General features: G+C 35.5%; 1 protein-coding gene across 1 annotated transcript in view; it reads left to right on the top strand.

Moving 5' to 3' along the window:
- Positions 1-226: 226 nt before the first annotated feature.
- HFM1 (helicase for meiosis 1) overlaps positions 227-9,554 on the top strand; it is a 51,619-nt gene continuing 42,291 nt past the window's right edge. Inside the window, exon 1 of the mRNA XM_085303550.1 lies at positions 227-243. The gene's annotated coding sequence lies outside the window, so the exon portion shown is untranslated. The remainder of the gene's footprint in view (positions 244-9,554) is intronic.

Here is a 9,554-nt window from a genome sequence, read left to right as displayed (position 1 = left end):
GATTATATCTGTGCACTTCCTAGGAAACAACAATGGAACAGCTGATTATAACAGTTAAAATAAAGTTATATTTTACTGCTAGAGAAGTAAAGTGCTGGTTATTAAGAAATTAATCAGAGCCCTTGAATTTTTTTTTATTTCAGTGATACGCTGTACAGCTGTTTAATTCAGCAGAAAAAGAATGGCTACATAGCGGTTAAGACTCTTATTTCAAGCTGGACATGTGGTGGTAGTCTCAAAAAGGTAGTTTTGCTGCTGTCTTGTTTCCTAAGATAATTGTTGCAGATTAGTTTTTGCTCTTAAAATTATACATACTAATATATGTGTTTGTTTATGTTTCTAGGTTTCCTATATATTTTGGTCTGTATTTATGGTTGGGGGAGTGTTTCATGCTCTCAGTGTTGGATAGAAAAGCCCAGGTGACACACGTGCTCCATCTTCAACCTTTGAAGTACAGATTGGCAAATAAATAYAGGCATGTGGGCTTACTTTTGTACATGCACATGTATACGCACACACGTACGTGCCATGAGCTAATGACAAAGTAGCAAGATCGTGTCAAAGACCATTGTGAATTCCYGTCAGTCTTCGTGAAACACGTGACAAAAAGCAGTAGTAGTGACCCTGTCTTAGTAGCTTGGAATCCCTTTGGGGAAATAAGAATTGCATCAGAAATATGAAATACCTGTGACTAAATGGGACCAGAACTTTCTTTGGGAATGGACCTACAGAGGTGCTATCAACATTCAGCAAAAAAGAGTCCAGATGTCCATTTTGCAAATCTTTCAACTACTCTCAGAACCCTGTCCTACAGGTTTTACTTTTTTCTTTTCTTTTATTGAAAAAACCTCCTTCACTGACSTGATGCACACTGTTTTATTGCATGGTTAGTGCTGTGATGCTAGATCTCAGTGTTATCATGATAACTGTCTTGTCTCTCTCTGCTCTTCTATGGCATCTGAAAATCTGTAGTTAGACTTGAGCAGCAGAGTTGTCAGATGCAACATACTAATTGGGAACACTATAAGTGCTCTAAAATTGCATGAACAGGGGGCTTATGTCTCAACACTTTAGTGCATTTCTCTTGCTCACACTCAATTTTTTATTACTATTATTTCTAGTGGATACTGTAAATTCATCTAAGTCAGTTYTTAAGTTCTAAAGATCTATAGGCTATACCTTATCTACCACTGATTAATATTCTTCCCCGTATGTTTGCAGTAGCTGGAAGGAATGATTTGGCATTGTGATTTTTTCAGAAGGGCTCTATCCTAACACTTTGTTTTCCTTGGTACTCCTGCTGTTGCCACTTCTCTTGCCCCAGGAAATGTTTCTGTCTCAGATCCCCCTGCTTCCAAAGTCTCTGCACAGACTGCAAGTAGAGACCAAAGGTTACACTTTGGAGAAAAGAGAAGAGGGTGGGGAGAAAAGGAAAAGCTAATGCTCTCAAAAAGGCAGTGAGTTGGTGAAATTTAATGGATTTTTACATGCAGGAGTTCATGTTGGAGACTGTTACAGCCTCCTTGGTCTTAAACTGTGTAGCTCTATAGAGGCAAAAGACAATGGAAAAACAAGAGAGAAAAAAGATGATAGGATATAAGAAGGTATAATATTGGAATTAGCCAAACACATACAAAAAGAGATCAATCTGAGTATCAGGAGAATGGTAGCTATCAGCAGACTTCTCAAGAAACAATGCAAGCAACAATTTCCTCCTCACAAAGRAATGAAGGAGATTTTTTTTTTCAAACTGTATTTCATGGTCAGTTTAAGCAGGCCAGAGGTTAAAGTCATTTGCCTAGATGTTGCAATTCTAGCATGATTTACAGGAAAGTAGAAGGTACTTAAATGAATGCTAACTGACACTTTTGAAACCCACACTTTGTAACATTTAGYAATGCTGCAGCAATGTTCTAGTCAGATTGAGCTGACCTTGTTAATTTTTTTAAGCTAATACCATTTACAAAAGCATTCTATTAAGGCAGTAGTTCTTAATGTTTAGTTTCTTTCATATTAAATTAAACATTTTTACAATTACATAAAATCCACTCTTGCAATTCAGAGTTATTCAAATGAAAAAAAAAAAAAAAAAAAAAAAAAAAAAAAAAAAAAAGTTTTTCAATTTTAAATATTGTTTTGACCCTTTGGTTCTCCTTGCAGATGTGATCCAAATCTCTCTGTTGTCACTAGAAATACTTCAGTTGATTCTAGTGCATATTTGGTTGGGCTCCTTTGCATTAATTAAATAAGAGCCTGACTGTATTCTCTTGTCGCCTAGGGGAATATAGTGATTTGGTTGGGGGTCTCACAACTCCCAGGTGATTTTCCTAGACCATACAGTAATGTTTATACATCTCTAAATAATTTTTAATTATTGCATACAATTTCAAAATGGTTTTAACATGAAAGAGGTGAGACAGGCTTGCCCACAAAACTCAATAACTAAGCACCTTGCATTTTCACTTCATATAAAAGGAAGAGGTCTTGMGTGACTGCTGTAGATACAGTGCTGTTTGGAAAATGGTAAGAGAGGATAATACCAGTTGCAGCAGTATGTTCTGAGAAAGCATCTAATACCAGGAAAACTTGCAGAAATTGTGAATCCTACATGAAAAGAGACCATTCCTTAACACATGGACAAAGAAAGGTAYCTGAGGGAATAAGATTAATGTCTGGTGTTTTCTGTTGACCATACTTGAGAATGACTTACTCATTTCTTTAAGCACCCAAGTCTCCCCAAGAATTATGTAGGAAGCTCAGGCTCTCAATTTTAGACAGTGCACTCAAGTAGAAAACAAAGATACATAAAAATATCAGCATAGAACATTATGGCATCCTGAGTTCTTTTGTAAATATAGCCTTCAGTCCATTGACTACTTAGTCTTTCTTAACATATTTAAACATACATGTTCTCTTCTGAGTATCTTACCAATAATTAACCAATAAATCCRTCTGTCCTGAATTAAGAAGTGAAATGGTTGATTAGTGAATAGCTGGACTGAATATGYAAATTACAAAGTTTTCTTCATGGCTTTATATGAGAAAATGTTTTAAAAACTTTATGAACGTCAATGTGTCAGCCTGCATTTCTCTGTGAAATCTTGAAACTGCTCTTTCATCTATGTTGTAAACACATCAACAAGTATGTAGAATGTCTTGACTTTGAAATGCTGTCACCTACTTTCTGTATAGTTGTCAGTAGTCAGCTTGTTATAAAAGTGTTTCGTTTCTAACTGCTTCTTCTGGTACTGTGTCAACATACTGCATTTTTCAACTGTGTTCCTTGCTGCCTCTTCCATTTTTATCAAAAATTTAGTGTGACAGAAGTTTTCTTTGCAACATGTTGATATCTCAGGTTTTCTGCTGTCACCAAAGCAGTTGTGCTAGTTTGAGGGTAAGAGCATGTAAAATATCTTCAGTGTTTTGTGCCCAAGTACAGCAAGAATTTGAACTCAAATGTTTCTGTAATAGTGAGAAGCCCCTGTGCTTCAGTTGTTGCCTTTCCCTTTTAGTCTAGAACTTTCACAGAATATGTTCAATCTAATGCAAATGTGGAGTCCATTGCTGGCTGGGAAACCGATCTGGTGATTGGCATTTTCTTAAATATGAGTGTACTCAGGCTATTTATTCTGCTGCTTTTCATGTAATTTTCTGTTTTCTTTTGTAGAAGATTACACGTTAGGCCCTGGTTTAATGGCCTAAGTGTCCCAACTAAAAGCTGAACATCTATGCAAGTTATGGCATTGCAGAGTGCAAGACATTGACTAGTTTCAAGTTTTGAATTATACTTGTTTCACAAGGATTTTCAGTCAAAAAATGCAATTMAACACTGATGAGGTTTGCCTAGGTATAAGTGTGGCTAAGTTGGAGGAAATATTCTGCTCAAMTGCTTTCAAAACTCGGTATTAGAATTGCGTTGATCTGTAAGGGAAGGTCAGTGCACCTCAGTAACTGTGATCAAGTTTCAGTGTATTAGACACCTATTACATACTTATATCATTCTTGTCTGTATGATAATGTCAACATCTTGTTGCAGTTAGAAGAGTAGAGTTTTCTAGCACCTTTCAAAAGCCCACATCATTGTAACTTCTTAAATCATTATGGTCCAAGTGCTGTAAAACACACACACTTTTCTGGTATCTGCTATGGAGTCAGGAGGGTTGGCCATTACAACGTCCTCTCCTTCATTTGAAAAGATAGACAATATTTCTTCACTTGTATTTTCTACTGTTTATTATTTGTTTTGGAATAGTATCCTAATGCTTTACTCAGGACTAGACTACACTGTGATAATTGTCTGCCAGAGACACGGTTTTTGCACTGAACCATTTTATGATGTAATTGTTAAATAATATTGTTAGCAGGCATCAAATTATTTATTAAATTTAAAACCATATAGCTCAATACAATGTTCTTTATGATCATGAGAGTTAAAATTGATAAATATAGAATGAAATGCAAACTCTGAGGAATCCTATGCTTTCTATTTTAGTCCAAGAAGAAGAAACATCATTCTGAGGAAACATCACTTCTTTTCTCCAATACCAGTATAGATTACCTTCCTGATTACTAACATATCATAGAGAAATACCTTCTAGTTACAGTATGTTTCAAAACCAGGATGATATGAACCAGAGATCAAACAAAATCTGTATACACAGACCTACTTTGAAAAAATTAAGGGTMTGTAGGGTGTTCTGATCATATAGTCTGCAGAAATTTAATTAGCACGTTGTTGCTGTTTGACATAATATGCACACATACCTACACTACTGAAAAATATTATAAATAACTGATAAGTGGACTGTTGTCCTAGGAAGGACACTTAAAAATTGTCAGAATTATATCTGGAATACGTGTGTCTTAGACCTGGTTACATCAAGCCTTTAATCTTTGTTGGCTGGACTCAATTCAGCTTGTATGTGGAAAAAGCTAAGTTTCTAAACACAGTTGATATGGTTCAGGAGCTTTATTCTACTTTAATCAAAATAAATTTAGTAATGGAATTTGATGAGGGAAGGAAGAAAGGAAGTGAGTAAGAAAAGCTTTTTTACAAATTATTGGATTGGTGTTTGTTTTCAGAAGAAAATGGAGTATGGTAAATATCTCAAAGTGGACAGTAGTAAGATACTTGCTTCTCTCTCTCTCTCTTTTTTTTTTTTTCCCTAATGGAAATGGAGTGGCCACAGAATTGAGAAAATAAATTAATTGAAGGAAGAATCATACATATAGATGCTAAGTGGCTGTAGTATCATGCGAAGAATCCAGGTCTCCTTATCTGTGGTCCATTCCAAAATAAAGAACATTTAGCAGAGATAAACTCTCTTGGTACAAAACCCGCTATATGTAAGAAAAAATATATTCTAAAACTTTATTTTATTTCAGACCTGTATTTTCAAACCTCACAAAATGTCTTCTGTCACTTGAATATGGACAAATATTTCAGATTTCTGTTAGCATTTCYAAGATTTCTATAGCAGCGATGTTTCTGAGATCAGAAACATCCCCTTGCCTGAAAAWTTCCTGTTATTATTATGTTTTATGTGTTACTGTTTTGCTGTTTGTGTTAACACATTATTATGTGTTTATGACACATTTCCTGTCTCATTTTGTGGATTTCTTCTTTTTATAGTGGCATTTTTTTGATGGTATAATGAGCAGCAGCAGGTTAGCAGGCTTTCATAGAGAATTCTTACTCCAATACTCAAGTCAATTAGACTGCAAATATTATTAAGGAACATTCATAGAAACAAGGATTTGGAAGATGAGTACTTGGGACTTAATTGAAAATTCATATCTACCCACTGATTCAGGGTGAGCTATGAAGATAACTAAGTAAATTTTAAAAAATTGCTGACATTCTACACAAAATTAAATTCATAAACAGTACTTATTATGTCAAAACTTGGACTAAAATGGGAGGGCAGTTTTCTCCAGAGAGTTAGTTTGATAAAATTATAAACAAGTTCACAATGCAAAAAGAAAACACTGTGAGTTTAGTGCCGTGTGCCAGCACAAAGCTCACTGCAGAATTGGGAGCCTTCAAAACAAATTATTTTTATTAGAACTGTTTGAGTATTTTACAAATGAGAAAATTATTGGAGAAAAAGTCTGTAGATTTTATAATACACAGCTAAGAAAAAAAATAAATCTATAAATGTATTACATTTCAGTGTTTTCTGAATCATTCTTCTCCTCAATTATATTATTACAGTTTTCAGTCCAAAACAAGAAATTATACTGAAAGGAAATCTTGTCAAAGTGAATGAACTATTAAAGAACTTGGAATCCAGATGTTAGCTATTGCGTATTAGTATATATCATTGATTCATAATAATATGGAGCAAAGAACTAATGAAACAGAAGAGTTTTGTTGTACCTTCTGCTATTGAGATCCGACTTCAGTAAAATAGCTCTAGTTAAAAAATGACCATTCCCTCCCATCCTTCTGAATAACATCAAAAGGATGGGATTGTATTTTCCAAAACAATGGTTGCAGATACAACTATCAAGTTCATTCGTCATTTATGCAAAAGCTGACTCCACATACACTATCAATGAGTTATCTTTTACATTTAAGGGAAGCAGCAGTGACTTGCCTCTTAGGAGATATACCACCACAGTAACATTTTCATTGGATTTCCTTCTACATGTATCATTTTATCAACTGAGCCTTTGAGAAAATTAGGAAGTAACAGCTATGTGAATTGTCAAAATCTATACTCATTATCTCTTTTGTCTATGTGCAAAAATCCTAATTTCTCTAAATACTAAGTGACATGAAATAATGTGTTTATACAAGCAAAATTTATTAAGGGTGGAGTTGTAARTGTGGAATATTCCTGTTTCGTTAATTTGAAGTAAGGTGATAATACTATACATACTGAAAGTGGTCCTTAGTGGTTAGTTTATGTTTGAAGAGTTCAATAGGAGTTCATGTCTTAAAAGAAAAAATGTATGGATGAGAGACTGAAAAAGGAAAGAAAGGTGAAGAATAAAGAAAAGAAAAACAATTTCTCMGCCCCATCATGAAACAAATACTATTAAATATATTTTAGTTTAGTTACATAAAATACAGAGTTCAAGACCTAAACTTCTTGGGGAAGCRTGGTTTAGGAGCACAGCAGCAGCAGCCTGCTTGCTGGGACCCTGGGGAAGAGCGCCTTGTATCACTTCTGGCTGACAGGCAGAGCCGCGCTGCCAGCTTCCAGGGGGAACTGCCTTTAGCTCTCTTAAGACCCAGTCTTACAAACGCTTATGCACATGAGTAATTTCAGCTTCCATCAGTGAACTTACTCATGTGTTTAAGTTTTTTGCAAGGGTGGTACAATGCCAGACCCAGATCTGYGATCGCTAGTCAACACGATAAAATGAAAGAAATTTGCCTGTGCTTTTCCTCCCATACCATGTCAAAATTTGTCATCTAAGCAAGCTAGTTTATGCTGTATTTTTATTTCACATTTATGACTGAAAAAGTTATAACTAAATATTTTTGAACTCCTTGAATCTGTTATAATTTTCTTTAAATAAATGAGTCATTGCCACAATCTCAAGCATGTGGTAAAAATAAAACTGTTTAAGGCTTGCCTGTGATTCTTAGACTTTCTAATACTTCATRGTAATTTCTGTTATGAGGTAGGGTACTTTTCAGGGGCCAGTGTTTCTCTTGTCATGTCTGTCAAAATGTGGAGAAGGCTGAACAAAGGAAACTGAGGGAATGCCCTGAGAATTATCATCTCACTTATGTCTTGATATTTTTCTTCATTTAAGTTGTTTGCAGTGATTTGTTCAATTCATAACTTCTGGAGAAAACTGAAGCTTTTAACAGATTTGTATTTAGTAAGTATGAATGTTATTCTGTTCTCACATGCATCGCTGACCAATGACTGGTGTTCCCGATTTTCTAGTTGCACTGCTCCAGAATATGCAGGTTTATAATTTAGTATGTGATCTCTATGAGCCTGAAAGACACAAAACATATGGCAGATCAGATGTTAGGCTTGGGGGAAATCAAAAATTAAACTGTCTCGGTGCTGTTGAGAGGCTGCTTTGCTATATATTTTATGTGATTTGTGTGCGTGTGTTGAGGGAGATGTCACCTAGGGAGGGGAATCGAAGAAAAAATAGCTTTGAAAAGATGGACTGTTTGTATTACTGCTTCAGACTTTAAAGTCTGGTCAGCTAAAAGCAGATGTTGCAAACTRAGATGGAAACCTGCCTGAGGCCAGAATTGAAGAAGACATTCTTTAATAGTAAGAAATAAAAATACTTCCTGGTATCAGAATTCATTATAAGCATAAAATGAGCTCTCCTCAACTTTTCCCCCATTTTTATTCAAATTACTGAGTAAAATGGAGGGCTTAAGAATTTAATTTCAGGCAATGGGTTCCTTAGCAATCCTGGTTGTATTCTAGGGTGCTTATGGTAACACCCTTTGTGATTCTGTGCTGGCCAAGATACCGTGGTGGTGGAAGGAGGAGTGAAGCGCCTCTTACCCTTGGCTGTCTGGCCAGTAATTAGATGGGGAGATGGATTCAGGCCTCTAAATGTGGTGTAAATTTTGGCATACTGTAATATGACACATTTTTGATGCAACTCTTGTGGGGGTAAGAGGTACTAAAGGGAAAACTCATATACAGAGAACTGTGAAAGTAAGTGTAATCTTTACTGTATGCTTTTAGTTGACCTGGACTTGCACAGTATTAGAAACTATATTTACATTATATAAACATACAATGTCTAAGAATTTGAAATGGAAAGTTAAAAATTAATCAGTATTTCAAGAAAAAAAAAACTTGATTAAATAAAAATTATTTATGTTAAAATCAATCAATATTTGAGAAAATCTTACGTCTCTTTTTCATCTATTTATGTATGAGGAAATAACATATTTACAGAAGCTGCCTCTATAGTATTTGTTGAATGGCATAAAGCTTTGAACCAGCTTAAAATTTAGTCTTTCTGAGACAGTTCTGCAATTGATCTTAAATTTACTAGCTCAAAAGCTACGCTGTAATGGCAAGTCCAGAATTATAAACTGCAGTATTTCTGAGGAAAAAAAGTAGCAACCTACTTCTGCATTTTACAAATACTTTATGCAACATTGTTTCAATTCAAATGAATTGTTTGAGGTGGCTTTGTTGCTCTAGCTGAGCACCAGCAGCTCCAAGAGTAAAGTCTATGAGTGATTTTCATAAACCCACTAGAAAATAAACATCAATATATTAAGCAATTAATCAATATATTTATTTCTTCCTGTAGCCCATAGGAACCTGTTTGATAGCATAGTTCTCTGGTACAGAAATCACCTAATATATACCAGGGTAATAATGAGCAAGAGCTTCTCAACGCACACAGTAATTCCAGCTAAATCCGTGCTCGGGCAAGCCCTAAATCTGACGCCAGTGGCGTCCCCGCTCCACATTCATTTTTTGCCGTTTTAAGGAGAATTTAGCCCCCTCCTTTGCCATCCGTTTCACTGCTCGCACCATTTGCGGGTGCCGGCGGGGGTCGCGGCTGGGCCGAGCCTCCGCGGGCCGCTGCTCGGGCGCTGC

Source organism: Rhea americana, unplaced genomic scaffold (assembly GCF_003343005.1).
Source record: "Rhea americana isolate MKP2758 unplaced genomic scaffold, rheAme1 scaffold_2, whole genome shotgun sequence".
NCBI classification, from domain to species: domain Eukaryota; kingdom Metazoa; phylum Chordata; class Aves; order Rheiformes; family Rheidae; genus Rhea; species Rhea americana.
Note: the sequence above shows the minus strand (reverse complement) of the source record. Positions and strands in the feature narration are given on the sequence as shown.